Source organism: Macrobrachium nipponense, chromosome 35, assembly GCF_015104395.2.
Source record: "Macrobrachium nipponense isolate FS-2020 chromosome 35, ASM1510439v2, whole genome shotgun sequence".
Taxonomy (NCBI): Eukaryota; Metazoa; Arthropoda; class Malacostraca; order Decapoda; family Palaemonidae; genus Macrobrachium; species Macrobrachium nipponense.
In genome coordinates, this window is record NC_061096.1 from 13509518 (window position 1) to 13520273 (window position 10756).

A 10756-nucleotide genomic window follows, 5' to 3' on the forward strand; every position below is an offset into this window, starting at 1 on the left:
CAATATGGCGTAGGGTCGACATAATTGAGTTGATTGACGTTTTTGTGCTGGTAACCTATATTCCCCAAGCAATGATAGGTCGGCCATAGATCACAGAGCCAAGCTTACACTCAAGTTCTATGATAGGAATCAAATTATCCTTATCTTTTCGTTGGACATAAAAATACTCACAATCAAGACCATTTTCTAAACTAAAAACCCAAGTCCCATAATGTGTGCAACTTAGTACTTTTTTTTTCTTTATAACTTCAGCATCAGATTCTTTCGAGTTCGGGAGATGATCGCCAGTCAACATCCTACCGCGGTTATATTTACGACGACCAACAAAACGAGACTTGTCGTCAATCTGTATAAGATTCTCCCGCTTGCCAATCATTTGACCACTCCTTCGGTGTGTGATACTACGGGGGATAGTGCCGTCAATGCATCTCATGCGGTGCAATGTAGGCATTACTTAAGGTTCTTTTCAGCGTTCCTTTGGCCCCTAGCTGCAACTGCTTTCATTCCTTTTACTGTACCGCCTTTCAAATTATCTTCTTCCATCTTACTGTTCATGATATCCCAACAATTGATTCATGTGCAATTGCGAGGCTTTCCTCCTGCTACAACTTTCAAACCTTTTCACTGTCAATTTCCGTTTCTGCGCTGAATGACCTTAGTTGCCTCAGTGCTTTGCATCTATGCCTAAAATCATAAATCACTCAATCAATCATACAAACTTCCTGACACATTTAAAAACAGTCAGCGATTGTATTGGACGACTTTCCAGTGAATGTTATTGTAATGGTCATTGGAATTCATGAACAAAATAACGCACTAGTTCTAAAATTTCACCCACACACTATCTTGTATTGGCCTTCCCATTTAAATCGGTATAGTGGAAAAACTTCTTCCTTCACGAAGCGATCCATATACTTGACACCCTTTATTTGGACATCTCAATATTGGTCGGAATTCTCCTGTTCTGTTCCTCTTTTTCTCTGCCACAGGTGTTCCGCTTTCATGGCACGGAGGTCATCTTCCACTTGGTCAATAAGGTTGTTTTGTCTTAAAAATCTTTGGCCAGCATGATGGGCTAGATTTCGTCTGAGCTTAGTTTGTTCAACTAAATTTTTTTCTTCTAGAATGATTTTGTCTAAAATTAGCTTTGTATGTAGTGTGAAGAAGTAATTGCCATAGGTCTTAAGTGGTTTTATTTTTTGATATTACAAATTGGATAAATACCTCACTTTTGATAAAATAGTTTTGTTATACAGTTTGATAGAGTATTTACCATAGGTCTTAAGTGTCTTGTTTTGGTAATACAAATTAGTTAAATGCCTCACTTTTGACTATCTACTATGACTTTCAGGGACCGCGAGTCATCCTTTTTCTCAAATATCTTTCAAACTAATTATTTGATCGCAATGGTACTTTAACAGTGTACAAAACAGCCCTAATTTTTGGTATCATAGCTCATTGTCAAATGTTGTTATTTAAGGTGTTTACTCTTGACTTTTAAAGGCAAAGTCATATGAGTCAGCAGGCATCCCTTACCTCTCCCTCCCTTCCTTTCTCTCACTCTTTCTTTATCGCTGTTTTTCTCATCACCCCCCCCCTTACCTCTACGTAATTTACAATATGGGATAAAATACCGTTTTCCATGATAATTGGAGAGTTCATAATGAAGAGGATAGGGAGGTTTGGCATAATCATACTATAATGGGCGTAATGTCTGTCTGTCTGTCATTCAATCACGGCCAAACGGCTGGTCAGATGGGCATGAGACTTGGCAGGGTTATGGTGGGGCCTCCTAAGATGGTTTGTAATGGGGTTTCATCCAACCAAACCTAACCCCCTCCTTTGTAGGGGGTGGGGGTGAGAAGGGATTCCCTGAAACGGAGCTGTTTCTGGCCGTGAAACGAGGCTGGTTATTCCCGTAGACTTGGTTACTTTACGATTTTTCATACATAATTTCTGTACAACTTCCCCGAAGAAAGTCGCGAATATTTCAGCTTGGACACAATAGAAGATGAAAATTATCATCAATATCCGCAAGATTTTTGGAATAACTTAAATCCATTGGGACTGCCAGTGCACAAAATAACGTTGAAGAAAGTACTGCGCCCGGTAATGTTGTTCTTCGGAATTTCGATCCTGCCAATGGACATAATAAAAAGGAAACTGACAAGTTCCTACTTTCTACTCTTTGGAAAGAAACAGGATCATAAGAGCATTTATCAGTAGCCATAACGCACTGACATACAAGTTGTGTCTTTTCAGTAACATAATGAAAAGAAAGATACTTTATTATTCGTATCACCGTGCAAAGTAATTGACAAAGAAACGAACCAATCAAGATCCCTGTTCCGTTAAATGAAAGTCACCGACAAGAGAGAGAGAGAGAGAGAGAGAGAGAGAGAGAGAGAGAGAGAGAGAGAGAGCCATTTAACGACATTAATGCACTACAATTTTATAATTTTATCTTGCTATCGAAAAATGAGAGAGAGAAAGAGAGAGGAGATAATTTGTGATTTGAGAGCTAAGTAATCCGATAATCCCATCACCGTCTTCGTTACTTGACTTACATTGAGAGAGAGAGAGAGAGAGAGAGAGAGAGAGAGAGAGAGAGAGAGAGAGAGAGAATCATTAAAAGAGGGTAAACAATAATGAATACGAACTTCTTTACGTTCATTGATCGTCCCTTCACTTACTTTGAGAGAGAGAGAGAGAGAGAGAGAGAGAGAGAGAGAGAGAGAGAGAGAGAGAGAGAATATATAATTAAAAGAGGAGAAACAACAATGAATAAGAATTTCTCTGCGTTCAGTGATCGTCCCTTGAATTACATTACGAGAGAGAGAGAGAGAGAGAGAGAGACTATTCGTGTAATCGCCCTTATTTTAATATTGCTGAACAAATAGTACATATAAAATTTTCACATCTGCACCCGTATTTTATCACCCATCGTAGATGGGTAAGTTTGCTAGTGATCATAATAATGGTTAATTTTTCCAAGTGTATTCTCTTTATAGTATCCTTGGCGTGTCAGGTAATACCGTAATGCTTTAAGGGGCTGTCTGTCGGCTGCAACACTCACTATAAGTATTTACTGTGTAATTGATGAAGGCGGATTTTTCATCGCTGTTATGGCCGCCATCTTACTCGGTCCGCGTCGTAGCAGAAGTACATTTGTAATACGACTCCAAACCATATAAAAAATGGAGAAAGCTAGCAATAGACTAAGGCTCAATCTCAATAGGTAAGTGAGACGGTTCAGAGCCTTCGAGGATGAATACTGGTACACGGATAACCTCCACAAACCTGTAGATCCCGTAATTATCAATATCGACAGTGATAACGAGGATGATTCGTTCCTTGATGGTGACGAAGACTGTGAAAAAGTTCCTGTGATATTCTCAGTTTTTTTTTCATCTCTTTTCAACCTATGATAATACACACGAGAGAGAGAGAGAGAGAGAGAGAGAGAGAGGAGAGCGATTTCATAAGTCCTTCACCACTCTAAATAGTTACGTTAATTATATACTGGGTTGTTCGTTAAACTGTGCGATTAAATTTTGGTTACCGGATTGTCACTTGGTAATAATAAAGTAAACATCTCCGTTTTCTTTAAGATGCACTTGAAAACTAAGGTAGACTTGAGAATTCCACAATAGTTATTGAGTATATATAGCACTGTATGATGCCGTTTGTGTGTTGCGTTGATGGCTAAAAATATAGTTATAAATATATTCTATAAATGAAACTCAATATCACTTGGGAAAGTGTTTAGATCAAACAACATATTCATTTTCATTTGTATATATTAATTCAAAATAATTTAAATTCATAAGCAACAAGTATATTCAGATTATATAAGTGATGAAATCTATTGACATATCACCAGCATTTTGGGTCTGTTGCCGTCAAAGAATTAAAATCGAGCGATTTTTCAATTATGACAGTTTGCGTTGCTGCAATATATATACAAACCTGTGAAAGACATAAGAAAATTGATTTCTTAACTGAGGCGAAAACTGGACACCTTCTTTATTAAAGAACAAAAAACTCTGCTAAGTGTCTGAAAATAGGGTAGGTACAAAAATTACATCCTTATTACCGGCGTTAGCTTAGTAGAAACGAAATTGTAGTGTGATATGAATAGATAAATATACACATACAATGATATTATGATAGTATTTTCCCCCAAATTATACCCATTTTCTTTTCTTTCCTTTCCTTTACGGCAATTACCTACTGAACATTTGGGAAGTAGACAAAGCTCTTCATACTTGGGGATCTCGGTTGAAGTGAGGAGACCGTGGTGAACAGGGTGAGGGTCATACGTCATACGCTCTTTAGCCTCCTCCCATTTATATATAATTTAAATAAATACAATAATAATAATTGAATGAACACAGATTCTACAAAAACCAACTTATTTATTACATTCAAGTTTACTTAATATAATATAATAGGCAGGAAAGGGGCTGGGGGAGGAGACGAGAAGGGCAAGAAAGTGGGTTGAGAGAGGGCGGGATGAGGAGGGAAAGGGTGAGGGAGGGAGGGAGGGAGGAACGAGATATGATTAAAGCGCGTTCGAAAGCATAGGTTGGCAATACTTGGCAACACAATTTAAGTCAAGAGTAAACACCGTAACTAACACCATTTGACGATGCACTACAGTATTACCAAAAATTAGTGCGAAGTGTCTTGTACACTGTTAAAGCACTATTTCGATCAAATAATTAGTTTGAAAGATATTTGAGAAAAACGATGACTCGCGGTCCCTAAAATGCATAGTAGTATTGTATATAACTTGAACAAAACAATTTCCATAGGCCTAATTTTTGGTAGGTCACAAATAGCTCGGTGCTATAGTAACACCGAATAAACTCTATGGGTTTATTACACCTCATTTCAGTATACATATGACTTGCTATTTGGGAAAGAATGTTGTGTGGGTTAAAGCCCGCCACTAACGTTCAGTTATGCCTGCACAGTTATAACTGCGCAGTCCAACCGTGCAGGCAAATCTTCGCCACTAACGATACAGGCCGTTTCCTCAGTCCTCCGTTAGCACACGATGCTCTGGCTGTAATTGAATTGCTGACATCATAAAAATCTCATAAACGTCAAGTGCGACGTCCAGTGAAAGAGTGGTTAATGAAAATTGAAAACGAATTAAATACTCCCATGTTAATTTACTAAGAGTTTAAATTTGGCCCCAAGGACTTCCATGATGTTTATTGAATACTGTATGAATGAAGGAAGAGTTTCATGGAAAGATGATTAAGTTCGTATAATCGTTTGCTTTCGTTTCAAAGTTGACATAATATATAGTCCTAATTTTTTTTCTATTTCATTAAAATGGTTAATATCGATTCGTTTTCGTTTAAAGATTGACTTTCTTATGACTTGTTACAATGAATGAAAATCCTTAGTTTACTACTGTCTTCCTGTGTTTCATTATTGTATTGATTAGTCTAATTTCATTTGAAAACGAACTTCCGTGAGATGTAAGCAATGAAAAAACATACATAGTCCACTACTGGTTGATTTTGTTTCGTCAGAAAGTCGAATATTATTTTGTTCTCATTTTAAAAACAATTTACGTACATTGTGCATAATCCTGAATAGACGCATATACTTGGCCTATTCTTGTTTGACATTATTATTTTGTCATAATAAATATTTATTCTCATTGAAAAACTGTCTTGCATATATGGTTTATAACAACGAATACACATACATAGGCTTAATCTATTCGATAGCCTTTGGCTTTTACTTGCCAAAGCAAAGTCTCATTCATATAGATATCAACGAAATCTACAAGACATTCAAGAATGATGATGATGTCACTTTCAGCCTTAATTATACACTATTATTTTTCCCGTGGAAAAATGGCAAAATGATTATTCTGACTTCCTTTTCAATAAATAAAAACAAGTAAATCCAGTATATCTTCAATTTAGGTATAAACATTTTTCATTTCAATAAAACCCCGCTCAATGTTCTTAATCAGTAGATGTTTTCTGTTCCCGAACAGACAGCGAACCACATTAACGTTGCAATGCGCATGCGCAGCCGTTTGGCCTGATGCTCATCAATTGAGATGAGCTATTTATCCAGGCCGCCTGTGCAGGTCGTCCACACTAATGTTCAGCTATAACTGCACAGTCCAACTGTGCAGTTTATAACTACGCAGGCATAATTAACCGTTAGGGGGCGGCCTTAACACATCACTGGCACCAAAGTGGGTAGGGGTGGAGGTGGGAAGGCGATGGCATGTAAAAATAACTGAAAATGACAGATATTAGAGTCTAATGCATAGTTTTTGAGGTCGCTGAGATGAATAGTGACACTTCCAATGGCCTTTTCAAGTTAAGCCCCGACAGGAAGCGAGGTGAGAATGGGTGAAATATAAAATGTCAAAATGATAGAAATGAGTCTATTCCATAGTTGTGGCGGTCGCTGTGATGTTTAATGACACTTACAATGCCCTTTCCAAGTTCAGCACCAGTAGGAATGGGAGAAGAGAAGGGGTGAAAAATAAAATGTCAAAAGTGCTGGGCAATGTAATTGATGCAACTATCTCAACAGGAAGAGAGAGAGAGAGAGAGAGTAGAAGGGTTGTTAGGGAGGAGAGAGAGAGAGAGACGAGACTGACCGTACGGAGGGACAATCCGGAGAAGGGGCGAGAGAGAGAGAGTGAGTTTGTCAGTTGTCATTCAGTTTTCCCCTTCAACGCCCGGTTGGTCAGCTGATGGTTTTAAATACTAAAGAGAAATTGAAAACAGGAAATTGGAATGTAAGCAAGATTGGTAGTATGGTAGGGTACGGAATGTTTTTCCGTACTTCGTACCTGGCTAATGATAACGTACTGCAATTCCGTACCTTTATCGTACTATAAGGTGACTCAATCTACATCAGTAAAATCTCTTCTTTATTAAAATTTCAATGTTTTCAATGTTAACAGGTGTAAATTAGCAAAGGGACTTTATATGTACACGTCTATATATTCAGTACGTTGTTGCAATGATAATAATGATGATGATAGTATTAACAGTATGATTCCTCCTATTTTTTTTTTAGACCTTAAGATAAAAATGGTAACAATGAAGGAACTGTAGTACTTATCCCACCAACACCGTGCACCACTCAGTAGAGTCGGTACTCTTAAATGTATAATACTGTACATGAATGATTCGTATAAAGTAACATGATCGGTACTTTGCAGTGTGAAGCAGACACGTTCATAGTCAAGCAGAGTGGAGAAAGTTGTCCCGAATAGACTATATGGGATTATATTCCTGCACACACATACACAGTATATTACAGTAATTGCCAAGTGATACATCCAAACCCAAGGTATTGTACGGTACGGAATTCGCCCATTTTTTCCGTAAGTGAACTATACCGTACCGTACTTTGGTAAAATTATCCTACCGTAATTCCGTACCGTACACATAGGCTAAATATCAACCGTACCGTACCGTAATACCGTAATACCAAAAACAAAGTTGAAAGATAGAACACGTAGAAAATGAGTTCAAGATAGATGGACTGGGCATTTTTATCTTTTTGTAAATCAAAGGAATAAGAAAAGAAATTGGATATGCATATATTAATTCAGTAAGGATATATGGAATTGGTAGGGAAGAAGTAGGCAGGATTTTAACACCAAATGCAAAACAAAGGCGCTGACTGACAGGTGAGCAGTGAGCAGTAGATTATAGAACTGCTGAATATTATAGGTGAAATACTGGGAGGTATGAGCATTGTTGCAAGCGATAGTAATGAGAGATATGTAGGAACAATGCAAACATGAAGGCTGTAATTGAGAAGAGAGGCACTAGAGGACTGCAAACAGAAAACTGGGAGCAATTGATTATTTTTTAAACTGTAAATGTTTTGTTGCCTGGGGTACTCTTGTCCAACAAAAGGAAGAACTTCTCCAAATGGCAGTCACAGAAGTCATATATATCACATATCCATTCATCGGGAGAAAATAACAGAGGATTGTTAGGAGCTACAAAGGAGTTGTCGGCAACTTATTATAACACTGAAACTGAACATTAAATATACCCAGCAAACAAGTTGACAGTATCTAGGTATAATACAGAAAAACCTTTGTAGATGAACATCAAGTGGTGAATGCAACAGAATGGTGTAATTTATTTGTAGTTCTAAATAGTTCCAAGCAACAAATGGGAAACACAATGAAAGAAGACTGGAAGAGGAGTAATGGGGTCTGGAATAAGATGATGTATCTCAGGATAAGAGGCATGGACTACAATAAAGGATAGAGTGAAGCAAAAGGTTTATGTAGACGAATTCGAAGAGGTAAAAAAAAAAAATGGACATGCCAAGTCCTCAAGTTTAGCCAGTGACATAAAGAGAAGATTACGGAGAGATAAAAGAGAATACTTGGATAGACAGGCCGATGATGTTGATAAAACCTACCATTCGGAAAACTGAACAGCTATTTATCGATTCTGCTGTTGGATAGTAAGCGATTTTTGACAACAGAAACCTTGGTCTCCCCCCCCCCCACCCCTCCCGGGGGGGGGGGGGTCGCTCGTGCTTGTCTCCCCTTACGTCCGCGTCGACCGTTGTTCTAATCTGTTGGACCTTGATGTTATTAACGAATTCGCTTCTAACAAAGCTCGTTGTAAATTAGCTTTGTTGTATCTGTTTTAGCTTTATGAAACAACGTAAATGACTGAAATGTTAAGGCTTAAAATGTGCGTTTAATCTTCACTTTAGTACTTTTTAGCCCGATAATGGGCCTGCACTTTCGGAGTCCGCCCAGGGCACCACTAACGTCACGACACTGGGACGGAGACTGGTCCAAAGTTGTTACAACCAGCACCTATTCGATCCTTTTCATTGTCATTAGGAAAAAGATGTAAAAAATTACCGAATGCAGATAAAAGTACATAAAGACATTTTACTAGCAAATTAATCGCAAGAAAAACCGATCAGGACCTTAACTGCCTTGACTGTTTAGGTCACACGTAATCTTGTCAACGTTTTTTAACAAAAAGTAGATTTTGAGAGACGTTGCAGAGGACAACTGGAATCGAGGTGAGGAAGAAGAATAGAGGACTATATTCTAGCCTCAGATTTCCTCTAAAATTAATTTAATCGGCAGTACTTCACACATTGCTTCATAGGAAATCGATATTAATGTACTGGATCCAAAGACGGAGGATTTTTACTGGCCCCATCAAAGACAATCGCAGAATTATTTTTTTTAGGTTTGGTATTAGAATGAGCACAAGTTTTTTCACCTTATCTGTCAACATTTGTTTCAGGCTGTCAGCAAAAGTGAGCATAATTCAAACAGGAATAATTGTGCTACTTTTCATTAAACTTGGTTTCATTACAACGATAACGATATCCTGAATGAATTTACGCCGTAAGGTTGCTTTTTTATGCTGATTTCTAGATTTTTTTTGGGATGGAGCAGTATATTTTATCCTTTTGAAAAAAACTCACTAAATGAACATATCAGGAGGGGAGTTGTTCACACAATCAAGTTTTCTTAATCTCTCAACAAATTGCCGTTAAAGGTACCTTTCCAATTAAGGGTGGTCATTTGCTTAAGCAGTTTTTTTTTTTCTTTTTTAAAGGTGTTATTTGAAAATCTACATACACAATTTAGGAGATACGGACGCATCAAAATATTACCTTTTTAGAAAGAAGTATGCATTTTGTTTCAGCTTATCATGTAATTATTTTAGTTAAGGTGGATTCTTCCACTGTTCAAGAAACACTGATTAAAAGATAATTAAATTGGTAGCTACAGGTTTAGGTACAGGTTGGTAATTAAAGTTTATCTCGGTTTCAGGTACGTCCAGTGGCACTCATTTCAGTCTGTTAAGCCGAACGAAAATAGCAAATTATCTCTATAATGAAAGTTATTAGGGGAAAGGAAAAAGGACTTGGAGAAATGTAAAAAGCACCAAGCCGGAGTAAGCCGACAGTGGTCTTCAAATTAGCTGTGTTACCCATAAACAGCATTTTCTTTTATGTCAATACATACCATAGAGAATGACGCTACCACCGAGATCTTGAGTGACTTAAAGAAATGAGATAATCATTTCCTTTGCCATGTAGTTTAAGCGCCTCAGTGGCGTGGTTTGTATGGTGTTGGCGTCCCACTTCGGTGGTCGCGAGTTCGATTCTCGGCCATTCCATTGAGCGGTCAGAGATGTGTATTTCTGGTGACAGAAGTTCATTCTCGACGTGGTTCGGAAGTCACGTAAAGCCGTTGGTCTCGTTGCTGAATAGTAACCACTGGTTCCATGCAACGTAAAAACACCATACAAGCAAGCAAGCCATGTAGTTTATTAGTTACGGCTTTCTCATACACAAGTCTATAGAATGCTTGCTATACTCAATTTCAAATTGTTCCCTCTATGCAGGTTTCCTTACTTATCCTCATTTACCAATATACTCCTAATATATTGATCACATTTCCATTCTTTGTTTCAAGTTGGCCGATGCCTTTTATTGTGAGTTACCTATTAGTATTCTGTTTTGCATGTTTTTAAGAGGAGGGAGGATCCGGTTAACAACAGGCTTTCATTTTCAATGTGTGTGGGACGAAATCTTAAGTCCGAAACTTAGTAACATTAACATGAAGCTGTTTTCATTGACCGTGTAAATCAAAATCGATTTCAACGGACTAAAGCACACAAATCAATGCAAAGAGAGTAGGCTAAGCGTTCAAGTTAAAATTAAGTTTTAACATCTTCTCTCTCTCTCTCTT